The sequence below is a fragment of the Crocuta crocuta genome, unplaced genomic scaffold, assembly GCF_008692635.1.
Source record: "Crocuta crocuta isolate KB4526 unplaced genomic scaffold, BGI_CrCroc_1.0 scaffold135, whole genome shotgun sequence".
Taxonomy (NCBI): Eukaryota; Metazoa; Chordata; class Mammalia; order Carnivora; family Hyaenidae; genus Crocuta; species Crocuta crocuta.
Genome location: NW_027530503.1, coordinates 60,576 through 74,272, shown reverse-complemented (window position 1 = coordinate 74,272; position 13,697 = coordinate 60,576).

The following is a 13,697-nucleotide window of genomic DNA, read 5'->3' as shown; positions in this document are numbered from 1 at the left end:
CTGATCTCTCTTTGTGAGGCTTCCTGATCAGGGGCGGGTGGGAACTCCATCTCCAGGGACTAGAGAGTGGGCCGATGCCAGTATTTCCTCCCACCAATCAGCATGAACAAACTTCAGTGAACATCCCAGCGTGCCCCAGTGGAAGCTGAGCCACGAACACCAAGCCTTCCCCCACCCCACCGGCTTCCCACCCCAACAGCTTCCACCCCACTAGTAAGGTGCTTCCTTACTAGGGAAAGAGTGCCTGGAAACCAGAGCAACAGTGCCCCCCTCCCCGCAAAGACCAGAATAAACCCCCACAGTCACCAAGTCTACTGACCCATAGTGAGGCAGAGCTCAGTCCTAGAAGAAATGTGAATTAGATTCTTAACGAGAAGACCAAATTCACCTAGTTAAATCTTACAACACTGTGGACAAGGTCCATACACTCCCCACGGGAAGCAAGGAGAAACTGCAGAGGACTGACCTGAGGGACAGGGCAGCCAATACACGAGAGCACTGTGCACACAACACACACAAGAAATGCTTTCTGAAATGTCAGGCCAGTATGTGAACTCTTCTTAGTAAAGACACTGCTATAGAAGCAGAAAACATAGCAAGATTTTCTAAAACACAGAGGAATGCAGAGACATAGACATACGCCATAATGGAGAAATTCCTCCTAAAAGAAAAACAATAAATGGTCATTGCCAGGGATGTAACTAAACCACATATTAGTAATATGCCTCAAACAGAATTTTTTTAAAACTATCATAAGGATACTAGGTGTGCTTGAGGAAAGCATAGAAGACATGAGGGATACCCTTACAGCAGATAGAAAAGACCGAAAAACAAGTCAGGCTGAAATTTTAAAAATGCTGTAACTGAGATGCAAAACTGATTGTATATCGTGACCTCAAGGCTGAAAGAAGCAGATGAATGAGCAAGTGATAGAAGAAAAAATTATGGGGGGAAAGAAGAAGGAAAGAAGAGGAACATTAAAATATGACATCACACTTAGGGAACTCAGCAACTACATAAAGTGTAAGAACATTCTTTTCAAAGGAGTCCCAGAAGAAGAAGAGATGGGGAAAAGGGAAGAAGTGTTATCTGGGTGAATGATCGTGGAAAATTTCCACAAACTGGGTAGAAAACAGACGTCCACATCTAGGAGGAATAGAGAAGTTCCATCAAAATCAACAAAAGCGTGCCAACACTGAGACATTTCATAGTAAAACTGGCAAAATATACAGATAAAGAAAATCCCTAAAAGCGGCACAACAAAAGAACTTAACTAATAAAGGAAGGTAGAAAAGAAGAAGATGTGGTTTATCTATACGATGAATACTACATGGCAATGAGAAAGAATGAAGTCTGGCCATGTGTAGCAACATGGATGGACCTTGAGGGTGTTATGCTGAGCGAAATAAGTCAGGCAGAGAAGGAAAATACCATATGTTTGCACCTATAGGAGGATTAGGAGGAACTTAATGGAGGAACAAGGGGAAGAAGAAGGGGGAAATAGTGGGGGAGGGGGAGGGAGGCAAACCATGAATGACTCTTGAATACTGAGAACACACTGAGGACTCATGGGTGTGTGTAGGGGGGGAGATGCGCATGGAGGACGACACTTGTGGGGATGAGCACTGGGTGTTATATGGAAACCAACTTGACAATAAACTATTTGTAAAAAAAAGAAAAGAAAAGAAAAGAAAAAAGAAAAGAAAAGAAAAGATTGTGGCAGATCTCTCCACAGAAACTTTCAGGCCAGAAGGGAGTGTCAACCTCAACATGCTCAATTGAAAAATATGCATCCAGGAACACTTTACCCAGTTAGGCTATCATTCAGATAGAAGGAAAGGTAGACTTTCCCAGACAAACAGAAACCAAAGGAGTTCATAGTCTCTAAACTAGCCCTGCAAGAAATCTTCAGGGGGATTCTGTGAGTGGGAAAGGGAGACTAAAAGCAATAAAGACTAGAAAGAAACAGAGAAAATCTCCAGAATCAATGACTAGTTTTTAAACATTTCATTTATTTCTGAGAGAGAGAGAACAGGGGAGGGTCAGAGAGAGAGGGAAGCACAGAATCTGAAACAGGCTCCAGGCTCTGAGCTACGTGTCAGCACAGAGCCCGATGCGGGGCTCGAACCCACGAACCGTTATCATGACCTGAGCTGAATTCGGTTGCCCAGCCAACTGAGACACTGAGGCGCTCCCAGAAACAATCGCTTTAGAGGTAACACATTGGCACTGTTTATATCTATCAATAATCACTGTAAATGGGTAAAATGCTCCAATCAAAAGAAATAGGGTATCAAACTGGATGTACGAAAAAGATACTAAATGGGAGGGGCAAGATGGTAGAGAAATAGGGAGTTCCGTACTTCCCGCCTGCATCTCTCAAACAAAGAAGGGCTGAAGCCAAAGGACTCTGAATCCCAAGAGTCTGGGAGGAAAGGAGACACAGTCCACTAGGAAGACAGCCTCATAGGTGCGTGATTGAGAACTGGGGAAGATAAAAATGAACCAGGATATGGAGGCACGGAGGGGAGGGAGCCCCATCTGTGGAGAGTCAAAATGAAGAGAAAGAGCGGCTGGGGAATCTTAGAACAGTCCCCAGAGAAGAGAAAAACTAGGCCCAGGACAGAGAGGGATCCTACCATCCCATTTCTAACTGCAGGGCTTTCAGAGAGATATCCTATCTCTGACTGCGGAGTTTTCTTTAGGTTGGGTGCCCTGATCCAGAAACTCCCTCCAGGATACACGGTATGCAAGGGATTGCGGTCAGAGTTGGCATAAAGCAAAACTATTCCCCTCTTCGATACCCTGATAAGAAGGGTGGGGGCTTGTGGGTTGACACTTCAGGCGATATCATTAATGCACACTGAATAAGATCAAGAAATGAGGCTGGATGCGGAATAAAGAACACAGACAACCTTAAATGCTCCCTTAGCATAGTGAGATCAGACACAAAAGAGTGATTTGCAACGACCGGTTCAAGAAGGGACTGGGAGGTCACCGATTTTCTCCCCACACCCACCAAGGCGGGGCCCAGGGGAACCACAGTGGAGGTGAGACCCGCCTACACCAAACCACGCCCATCTGCGCTGGGTAGCTGCTTTGTTACTGGAGCCTGGATACAGAAACAGCCCCTCTCCTAAGATCAGAACTGACGCACTGCCATGATGAACTCTAGATCAATTCTCAGTATTCAGATAGATTATCCCCATTCTCATTCTTATCTCCTCCTTCCTCAGGACCCTGTATTCTGTTATAGGTTTGCTGAAACAGGCATATATAATCCATTCTCTTGATGCAGGATCTATCTTCATCGTTACCTTCCTTTCTCTATCTCTGAAATAATCAGACTATATAATTTCTCTGGATAACATTATCTTCTTTTTTTTTTCCTTCTCGCCTCCTACCATATTCTCCTTTTTCTCTATCTGAATTAAGACTTTTAGTCCCTCTGCCTGGTCAATGTTCAATTTCTCTTTCTCTTCACACCTGGCATTTCTCTCTTAGTAGATGCTCTTCCATCAGCACTGCCTCCACCTTGCTCCTTATTCGTAGCTGGGATTCTGGTTTCATGCTTTTAGACTGTCCTTTTGTTTAATAGTTTTTGTTTTTGTTCTTTTAGATTTTTGTTTCCTTTTGGTTTGCTTGTTTGATTTGTTTGTGTGTTTGCGTTATTTTGTTCCCTGTTTCTATGTCTTTTTTCCTTTCCCGGGCGACCTCAAGAAAAAAGCCAAAGTGGAGAGTCCCAAATATCACTGTGAGTAAGGAAATAAAATAACCAAAGTCTCAACAAGAGAGACCAAGGAACACCATGCAAAGAACACTTCCTGAACGGACAGACCCTAGACAGTCTATGAGCCTCATTTCATATACCAGTACTTGCAGGTGCAGAGCACATAGCAAGCTTTTAAAACTTACAAGAGACAGAAAGCTAATCGAAATGAGGAAACAGAAGAACTCTACTCTACAGAACTTCCAGGAAGAAGTGATAGGTAAAGAATGTCAAAACAGATACAAGCAACATAACTGACCAAGAACTTAGAACAATAGCCATAAAATTAATTGCTTCGCCTGAAAAAGGCACAGAAGACACTAGAGATGCCATTGCTACAAAGATTATGGACCTTTAAAATACTTGTGATGAATTAAATATGCTATAAATGAGGTGCATAATAAAATGGAGGAAGCCACTGCATGGATTGACGAGGCAGAGAGGACAATAGGTGAACTACAAGACACAATTATAGAAAAAGAGGAAGCCAAGAAAAAGACAGATTGATCCAGGAGCACGAAAGGAGAATTCGAGAACTGAGTGATGCAACCAAACGGAACAATATCCGAATCATAGGAATTCTAGAAGAAAAAGAAGAGAGAGAAAGGGGCTGAAGGGGTACTTCAGCAATTATAGCTGGGAACTTACCCAATCTGGAGAAAGAAATAGATATTGATATCCAAGAGCCACAGAGAACTCCCCTCAGATGTAACTTGAATTGATCTTTCACTATGACATATAGCGAAACTGGCAAAATATAAGGATAAAGAGACAGAAGTGCCAGCAAGACAGCAGAGAAGTAGGGAGCTCCGTGCATTTCGCCTGCACCCATCTCTCAAACAGAGAAGGCCTGAAGTCATAGGACACCGAGCCACAGGAGTTTGGGAAGAGAAAGAGACAGAGTACACTGGGAAGGACACCTCATGAGTGCGTCAGTCAAAGTGGGGAAGATAAAAGGGGCACGGGAACTGGAGATATGGAGGGAGGGGAGGGAACCAGGCTTGAGTACAGCTGCGGTGAGCCTTGGTGAGCCTTGGTGAGCTGCCTCAATTCAAGGGGAAAGGAAGGAGAAGCTGAGACTGCTCATAAAACTGTCCCTGGAGAAGAGAAAAACCTCAACTTGGAAAGAGAGTGTTTTTTTAGTTCTGGCTGGGGTGCTGACTTGGAACTAGGAGCCCCCGGTCCCGGCACCATCCATGGCGGCGGTGTGGACACTATGGGCCTAGGGCTGCTTTCCCCAGGGACGCCCGGGAACGGGGAGGCCGAGGTCCAGGCTGAGTACCCCGGTTGAGCCCATGCCAATGTGGACGCTACAGGCCGACCCTGAGTTCACGAGACTGGCCCTCGCTGGCGCAGAGGCATCGGACCCCAAGTTGTACCGCTGCTTGACCCCGGCAGATCTGAGGCTGCAAGAATTCCCCCACCCCCCACTCAACCCACAGCAGTAAGGAGGCAGCGACCTGCTGGAATATGTTTAAGGCGGTATAAACAAAGCTTGCGGACTGGGACCTGGAATCGAGGCAGGGCATGGGGCATAGAATTCAGCCCACCTTGGCTACGTCCACAGCACAGGGAGATCTGTCCCAAATGAGTTATTTGCAAAGATTAGTTGAGAAGGGATTGAGGCAGCGCCATTTTTCTCCCCACAGACACCAAGGTGGGGCCTCATGGAGCAGCCAGCAGGACACAGTGGGGGTGAGACCTGCCTACAACAAACTACGCCCATCCCCACCAGAAAGTTGTTTTTTTTTTCCTGAGCCTAGGGCAAGACCAATATGGAGGCCCTGCCATGATTAATACTAGATAATTCTTTCTATTTGGATACAATCTCCCTTTGCTCATCTGTAACCTTCCTCTCTGCTGGACTGAGCACTTTGGTCACTGGTTGCCCTAAACATTAAATTTAATCCATTCTCTAGATGTACACTCTACACTTCAACCACTACCTTTCTCTCTCTCTCTGGGGTAAACAGACTATATAGTTTCTCTGAGTATACCTTCATTCTTTTAATATCATGTCTAAACACATTCTACAATTTCTCCCTCTGAATCAAGCCTCTTAGACTCTCTGCCTGGTCATCTCATTTCCAATTTTGCTTCCTCCCCGCCCTATCATTTCTCTCTTCGTATATGCTCTTCCATTAACACTGCATACACCTGGCTCTTTATCTGTAGCTGAGAATTCTGGTTTTATGCCTTAGATTGTCATTTGTATTTTTGGCTTTTTCTTCTATCTTTTCTTCATGTTTCAATTTTTTATTAATTTTTATTTTTATTATTAGTCTTTCCTCTTTCCTCATTTTTTCCCTTTTTTTTATCCCCTCTCCTTTTTTTTTTTTTCTTTTTCATTTCGGCTTGCATGTTTATTGGATTTGTCTGTGCGTTTCTGTACCTTTGTTCCCTGAGTGGTTGTCTGCCTGTTTTCTTTTCCAAGGCTACCTCAAGAAACAAAGGACACAGGGTGGAGAGTCCCAAATACCACTACAAGTAGGGAAATAAAATAACCAAGTCTCAACAAGAGGGACCAAGAGATACCAATCAAAGAACACTTCTTTAACAGACAGGCCCTGGGCAGTCAAAGCGCCTCTTTAATACACAAGAACCCACAGGGGCAGAGTGCATAACAAGCTTTCAAAATTAACAAGAGATAGTAGGAGGGGCAAGATGGCGGAGAAGTAGGGAGCTCCGTGCATTGCACTCACCCCCATAACTCACACGGAAAAGATCTGAATCCATAGGAAACTTTACAGAACCCAAGAGATTTGGAGAAAAAGGACACAGAATCCACTGAGAAATCCTTTTAACATGAGTTCAAACTGGGGAAGATAAATCAGGCCGTGATCCGAGACTCTCAGGGACGGGGGCGATCCCCCTCTGCGGGGAGTGAGAGGGGAAAGAGAGTGTCCGAAACTACTCAAGACACGGTCCCTGTCGCTGGGAAACAGAAAAACCTCCGCTCAGGGCACAGAAGGACCGTGTGCGCCAAATCCCTGAGCGCCAGGTCCCCGTGCGCCAACTCGTCCGGGAGGGGCTGCGCGCCTCTCCTTTGTGCTCCTGGCTCAGCTGGATACCTGGAGGAATTGCACGTGTACCTCCGTGCTCCTGGCTGACCTGAACTCTAGAGGGAAGACGAAGGGCTTAAAACTGGGAAATTTGTGGGGCGCCTGGGTGGCTTAGTCGGTTAAGCATCTGACTTTCGCTTAGGTCATGATCTCGTGGTTCATGGGTTCGAGCCCCGCGTCGGGCTCTGTGATAACTGCCAGTTCAGAGCCTGGAGCCTGCTTCAGATTCTGTATCTCCCTCTCTCTTTGACCCTCCCCTGCTCACGCTGTCTCTCTCTCTCTCCTAGAAATAAATAAAAATTATTTAAAAAAAAACAAAAAACTGGGAAATTTGCCTGAGAGTTCCTGTTTCAGGTGAGATACACAGAGGGACCAGGTTTCCCGCTCTCCAGCGGACCTGCGCGCCCCCCGAGGCAAATCCCGTCCTTGCTCCCAACCAACCGGGAGGAGAAGGGAGCAGTGATTCTGGCTCCCCCCCCAGGGCTAGGCAAGAGGCTTGGAATTACCCCGAGGGCATCACCTGCTAAGTTGTGTCTACGGCAATTTCAATGGGGTGCAGGGACTGGGACATGGAATCTAGGCCTGGCCTGGGTTGAAGAGCATAACCCACTTGGCTGCGCCCCCGGGACGGGGAGTTTACACACCCAGAAAAGCGAGGTGCAGCGCTTGGTTCAAGAAGGAACTGGAGCGCCGCCACACTCCTCCCCACAACCACCAAGGCAGAGCTCTCACCTGACACATTGGATCACACCACGCCCATCACTGCTAGACAGCTGCCCTCCTTTTTTTTTCTTTTTCCTTTTTTTTCCTTTTTCTCTTTTACCCAGAAACTGACCCGATTAGTCACCAGCTTGCTTAAACAGTCACATCTAGTCCATTCTGTAGATGCAAATTCTACACCTACCGACCTTTTCATCTTTTTCTCTCAGGAGAAATTGGACTATATAGTTTCTCTGGATAACACCAGAGTCCTTCTCTCACCTATCCAACCATATTCCACCCTTTAGCTCTTTGAAAAAAGCTTCTAATCCCTTCTGCCTATCCATTCTATTTCCAATTTTGCCTCAATCCGCCCTATCTTCTCTCCCTTTCTCTATGCTCTTCAATCAGCAATGCACACACCCAGCTATTTAATTGGAGCTGGGAAATCCGGTTATATGCTTTAAACTGTTCTTTGTCCATCGGTTTTTGACTTTTTTCCTTTTCTTTTCTTCTTTTTGACCTTTTTATGTATTTTTTTATTCTTTATTATTCGCCTTCCTTCTTCCATCTTTTCTCTTAACTTTTTCGTTTCCCTCTCGGTTTATATGTTAGTTGCATTTGTCTGTGCGTTTGTGTGCCTCTGCTCCCTGTGTGTTTGTCTGTCTGGATTGTTCTCCAGGGCTACCTCAAGACACAAGCCAGAGTACACAACGTGGAGATTCCCAAATATCACTACAAGTAGTAAAATAAAATAACAGAGGTCTCAACTAGAGAGACCAAGAGATACCATTCAAAAAACACTCTCTGAAAGGATAGCCCCTGGACAGTCAAAGAGTCTTCTTGGATACAGCAGCCCCCACAGGTGCAGAGAGCATAACAAGTCTTTAAAACTAACAAGAGCCAGAAAGCTAACTAAAATGACGAAACGAAAGAGCTCTCCTCCAAAGAAATTCCAAGGAGAATTGACAGCTAATGAACTGCTCAAAACAGATATGAGCAGCATAACTGATCAAGATTTTAGAATAAAAATCATAAAATTAATAGCTGGGTNTAAATGGGCTGAATGCTCCAATCAAAAGACATAGGGGAGCAGAATGGATAAAAAAACAATTTGCTGTCTACAAGAAACTCATTTTAGACTGGAAGATACCTTCAGATTAAAAGTGCGGGGATGGAGAAATATATATCATGCTGCTGGAAATCAAAATAAAGCTGGAGTAGCTATACTTATATCAGACAAACTGGACTTTAAATTAAAGACAATAACAAGAGATAAAGAAGGGCATTACATAATAATTACAGGGTCTATCCATCAGGACGAACTAACAATCATAAATGTCTATGCACCGAATATGGGAGCTCCTAAATATTTAGTAAGTTTTTTTAATGTTTTATTTATTTCTAGGAGAGAGAGAGAGACAGCGCGAGCAGGGGAGGGTCAGAGAGAGAGGGAGTCACAGACTGAAACAGGCTTCAGGCTCTGAGCTGGCAGTCAGCACAGAGCCCAACGCAGGGCTCGAACCCACGAACCGCGAGATCATGACCCAAGCGAAAGTTGGACGCTTAACCGACTAAGCCACCGAGGTGTTCCAAGAGCTCCTAAATATTTGAAACAACTAATCACAAAAAGAAACAAACTTATAGAGAAGAATGAGCTAATAGCAGAGAACCTTAAAACTCTGCTTACAGCAATGGAAAGGCGAATCAGACAGAAAGTCACTAAAGAAATAATAGACTTGAAAGACACATTGCACCAGATGTTTCTGACGGATATATTTAGAACTCTACATCCTGAGGCCAGGGGTTTTACTTTCTTCTCAAGTGTGCATGGCACATTCTCCAACATATATCACATACTGGGACATAAAGCACCTCTTAATAAATATAAAAGAATTAAGATAATACCATGCACACTCTCAGATCATAATGCTGTGAAACTTGAAATCAATCACAGGAAGAAGTCTGGAAAACCTCCAAAAACATGGAGGTTAAAGAACACCCTACTAAAGAATGAATGGGACAATCAGGCAATTAGAGAGCAAATTTAAAAATATATGGAAACAAATGAAAACAATAATACAACAATCCAATCTCTATGGGATGCAGCAAAGACAGTCCTAAAAGCAAAGTGCATTGCACCAGAGGTCTATTTCAAGAAATTAGAAAAAGCATGGGGTGCCTGGGTGGCTTAGTCGATTAAGCGACTTAGTCCGACTTTCGCTTAGGTCATGATCTCGCGGTTCGTGAGTTCGAGCCCCGCGTCGCGCTCTGTGCTGACTGTCAGCTCAGGGCCTGGAGCCTGTTTCAGAGTCTGTGTCTCCGTCTCTCTCTGACCCTTCCCTGCTCACGCTGTCTCTCTCTCTCTCTCCTAGAAATAAATAAAAATATTAAAAAAAAATTTTAAAGAAAAAGCACAAGTACAAAATCTAACAGTGCACCTATAGGAACTATAGGGAGAGCAACAGGAGCACCCAAACCCAGGAGGAGAAGAGAAATAATAAAACCGGGACAGATAAAAACAATATAGAAACAAATGAAACAATTGAACAGATCAACGAAACCAAGAGTTGGTTTTTTGAAAAAATAAACAAAATTGACAAACCTCTAGCCAGGCTTCTCAAAAAGAGTAGAGAGAGGACTCAAATACATACATTCATGATGGAAAAAGGTCTAATTACAATCAAACCATCAGAAATACAAGTAATTATCAGGGAATACTATGACAAACTATATGCCAACAAACTAGACAATTTAGAAGAAATGGACAAATTCCGAAACACATGCACTCACTACCAAAATTCGCATGGGAAGAGATAGGAAATTTGAACAGTCCCACAACTAGTGAAGAAATCGAATCAGTTATCAAAAATGTCCCAACAAATAAGAGCCCTGGGCTAGATGGCTTCCCTGGGGAATTCTACCAGACATTTAAAACAGAATTAATACCCATTATTCCCAAGCTATACCAAAAACTACAAATCAAAGGAAAATTACCGAAAACATTTTACGAAACCAGCCTCACTATGATTCTGAAGCAAGACAGAGACTCAGAAAAAAAAGAGAACTCAGTCCAATATCCTTCATGAATACTCACGTAAATATACTCAACAAGATGCTTGCAAATTGAATCCACCAGCACATAAAAGGAATTATCCACCATGATCAAGTGGGATTCATTCCTGGGTTACAGGGCTGTATCAATATTTGCAAATCAATCAGTGTGATACATTACATCAACAAAAGAAAGGAGAAAAACCATATGATCCTATTGATAGATGCAAAAAAAAGCATTCAACAAAATACAGCATTTCTTCTTTAAAAAGACCCTCAAGAAAGTCCGTATAGAAGTAACATACTTCAATATAAAAAATGCCATCTATGTGAAGCCCTCATTTAACATCATCCTCAAAGAGGAAAAACTGAGAGCTTTCCCCCTGACGTCAGGAACACTACAGGGATGTCCACTCTCAACACAATTGTTTAACATAGTGCTGGAAGTCCTAACATCAGTCATCATACAACAAAAGGAATTAAAAGGCTTTGGAATTGTCAAAGAAAAAGTCAAACTGTCACTTTTCGCAGACAACATGATACTCTACATAGAAAATCTGGCAGACTCCACCAGAAGCCTACTAGAACTGATCCAAGAATTCACCAAAGTCGCATGGTACAAAATCAACGTACAGAAGTCGGTTGCATTTTTATACATCAACAATGAAGCAACAGAAAGAGAAATCAAGATACTGATCCCATTCACAACTGCACACACACAAAAAACCCACCATAAAATACCTAGGAATAAACCTAACTAAGGATATAAGAGATCTGTATGATGAAAACTATAGAAAACATATGAGGAAAATGTAGAAGACACGAAGAAATGGAAAAATATTCCATGCTCATGGTTGGAAGACTAAATATACTTAAAATGTCATTAGTACCCAAAGTAATGTACACATTCAATGTTATCCCAATCAAAATTTCACCAGCATTCTTCTCAAAACTAGAACAAACTATCCTAAAATTTGTTTGGAACCACAAAAGATCCCGAATAGTCAAAGTAATATTGAAGAAGAAAGCCAAAATGGGAGGCATCACCATCTCGGACTTTAGCCTATGTTACAAAGTTGTCATCATCAAGATAGTATGGTTTTGGCACAAAAACATATGCATAGACCAATGGAATAGATAGAGAAATCAGAACTGGGCCCACAAATGTGTGGCCAACTAATCTTTGACAAAGCGGTAAAGAGTATCCAATGTAAAAAAGACAACCTCTTTAACAGATGATGCTGGGAGAATGGGACAGGAACATGCAGAAGAATGAAGCTAGATCATTTTCTCACACCATACAAAAAATAAACTCAAAATAGATAAAGGACCTACATTTGAAACTGGAAAACATCAAAACCCTAGAGGGAAACTAGGAAAAAATCTCCTTGATCTCAACCACATCAATTTCTTACGTTACATCCCCAAGGCAAGGAATCAAGAGCAAAAATGAACTACAGGGACCTTATCAAGATTAAAAAAAAATGCTTCTGCATTGCAAAGGAAACAATCCATAAAACTACTAGGCAACTGACGGAATGGGAAAAGAGAGTTGCAAACGATATATCAGATAAAGGGCTAGTATCCAATATCTATAAGGAACTCATCAAAATGCACACCAAAAAACAAAACAAAACAAAACAAAAAATCCAGTGAGTTATGTACAGAAGACGTGCNAAATAAGGCAGGCAGAGAAGGACACATACCATATGTTTGCACCTATAGGTGGATTAGGAGGAAGTTAATGGAGGACGATTAGGGACATAAGGTGAAAAATAGTTGAGGAGAGGGATGGTGTCAAACCATGAGAGACTCTTGAATGCTGAGAACAAACTGAGCGCTGATAGGAGTGGAGGAGAGGGGAAGGGGGGTGACAGACATGGAAAGGGCACCTGTGGGGATGAACACTGAGTGTTTTATGTAATCCAACTTGACAATAAACTATTTAAGAAAAAAAAAAGAACAATGATAGAATTTTTAAAAAAGCTTCTGCATGGCAAAGTAAAAAATCCATAAGACTAATAGACAACTGACTGAATGGAAACGATAATTGCAAATGACATATCAGATAAAAGGCTAGGATCCAAAATCTATAAGGATCTCACCAAACTCCACATCCGAAAAACAAAGAATCCAGTAAAAAAGTTAGTTTATATAAAATTTTAAAAATTTTCTTCATATCGAGAATGATACCCCTAGACCAACAAGCCGAGGACAGATCAGGGTGCGTGGGAGGGATAGGAGGGTGATGAACATGGAGGAGGGCACGTGTGGGGATGAGCACTGGGTATTATACGGAAACCAACTTCACAATAAACTATTAAATAAATAAAAAATAAATAAAAACTTTCTTCACTTCACTGCCCTGCATACTTATGAACATCTTCATAAAAAATCTCTAGTCTTAATTGTCTTTTACTTATATTCTCAATTTTTAAATTAAGCTTCTATGAACCTCTAATAAAAAAAGAACTTATCAGAACAGGAAAAACACCTACATTGATGTGTATTTGATCCTCTGCCTGTGCTTCAGGTTGGTTGTTGTGGAAATCATATAAATCANGGGTTGATGGGCATGGAGGAGGGCACGCGTGGGGATGAGCACTTCGTATTATACGGAAACCAACTTCACAATAAACTATTAAATAAATAAAAAATAAATAAAAACTTTCTTCACCTCACTGCCCCGCATACTTACGAACATCTTCATAAAAAATCTCGTCTTAATTGTCTTTTACTTATATTCCCAATTTTTGAATTAAGCTTCTATGAACCTCTAATAAAAAAAGAACTTATCAGAACAGGAAAAACACCTACATTGATGTGTATTTGATCCTCTGCCTGTGCTTCAGGTTGGTTGTTGTGGAAATCATATAAATCACACATTTTCTCAGCGTCACATCTATGACTCAAGGCTAGAAAAAAAAATTATTGAAATACCAGACAGTGGCAGCAATTCTCATAAAATAAAGCCACTTAAAACATGACTCTTGGTGACATTAATTCTTGCAAAGCCGCCAATCCTCAAATCCAATGAGTCCTGATACAACCTGCAGCATGGTTGTATTGACACAGATTTATGCTGAGCAGAATAAGCCCTGCAAATAAGAGTT